The sequence below is a fragment of the Arachis ipaensis genome, chromosome B06 (genome assembly GCF_000816755.2).
Source record: "Arachis ipaensis cultivar K30076 chromosome B06, Araip1.1, whole genome shotgun sequence".
NCBI lineage: Eukaryota > Viridiplantae > Streptophyta > Magnoliopsida > Fabales > Fabaceae > Arachis > Arachis ipaensis.
Genome location: NC_029790.2, coordinates 11,527,991 through 11,529,866, shown reverse-complemented (window position 1 = coordinate 11,529,866; position 1,876 = coordinate 11,527,991).

Genomic DNA, 1,876 nt, shown 5'->3' with positions numbered 1-1,876 from the left:
TATTTAATGATGGAACTGACGTAGCATGCTTCTAAGAGTGTTTCTCGATTTATTTTTTTTAATTCTGTAAAGCAAATCAATTATAACTAATGAATAATGTCAATTAATTAATTTGATTAGACATTCAAATCTCACAATTTATTATAATTTAGTTAATTATATTAATTATTTGATTTGATTTGATTGGAATAAATATTAAATTATTTTAGTAAATAATAAATATGATAACGAAATACATGAATTAATTTAATTAGTTTATTTTTTTTAATGTCATCTATTTATACGAGATCATAATGTGTTTTTTATTCATTTGTTCTCTCTTCTCTCTTTTTCTCTCTTTCTCTCTTCCTCTCTCTTCTCTTGTGTCTAGGGTACAATTTTTGTAATTTATTTAAATTTTTTTATCTCTACTTATACGTTTCATTTTTTTATATTTTTTAAAAAATTTTGTCTATTTTAGTTGCTCATTATTAGGTGTATATTTTTTTCCTTCTAACTTTTGATTAACAAAAGTGTCTTTTTTACGGTGTTTTTAAATAATTTTATTATAATTTTATTTGTAATATTCTCTTTTGTTATGTGTACTTTATGTGTTTAAAGAGTTGACTTAAAGTTATAATATGATATATAAAATTATAGTATAATTTACAGAATGCTAAAATATTAGGGCATTATCGTATAGATATTTTTGGATTTGTCCATTAAATTGTTAATATGAAATATTAGGACTAATTTAGTGAACGATATTTAATTTTAAAGACTAAAATGAGTTACTTGATACAAAGTCAGGAATTAATTTAATATATAGATAGATAAATAATATTAACAATTAATGAATGCTAAATAATTTACTAATACATTAATTTTTTTTATATTTTATCAGTTTTTATTCAAACGTACATATACATGAATCTAATATAATTTATTACACTCATATTACACACAATTTACATAAATTATTAACAGAGAATATATACATAAATTATTATATATTTATCTCTTTTTCTAAGAATTAGCTACATATACATGCATGTTAATTACGGAGAAAAAAATATTCCTTTTCATCATCTATTGGAAGCTCCTAATTAATTAAAGTTTCTACTATGAAAATTGCAATAATATTAATTAATTTCATCCGCCGTATGTATACGATGATATAGATGTTATCCTTTGATTTCTTTCCCTGCATAATGTGTAAATCATCCATAGATCTAGCGAGAATCTCCTTTGAATTTGTAGGTGAGAATATACCATGCTTCTATACTTGACTTACGTTACTATACTATATATAACATCTGAAAGGTTATATTTAGGAGAGAGGGCTAAAATTTAAAAGAAATAAATTTAAATTAAATTTTTGTATTATGTTTAAAATAAAATAAATAATTAACCCCTCATATTTTTAATCAAAGCATTTTGACGATAGTTTCTATTTATTAATGTTAATGGTTGATTGTTTCTTTAAAATAAAATGCATTATCATTTTAGGTTATTTCATAATTAACAATAATGCTTGATTATTTCTTTAAAAATAAATTACATTATGATTTTAGGTTATTTCATAACACATAATTAATGTTCATAATACTAAATTACTCTAAATTTTCTATTTTCTATGGTTAGTAGTTAATCCCAAATTGAAAAGATTATGTTGAATAATTGTTGAATAGTCCAAGTAATTGAGGTAGTTAATTTAGTTTATTTGTTTATTAATATATTTGATCGAAAGCATGAATGATAAATAAGATAAGAAAATAATTAGAAAAATAAAATATTAGTAATTACTTAAAATAAATAAAAAATAAGTTATAGGGTATTATTTTATTTAAATTATTAATAATTAGAAGAATAAAATGTCAGTAATTATTTTAAATAG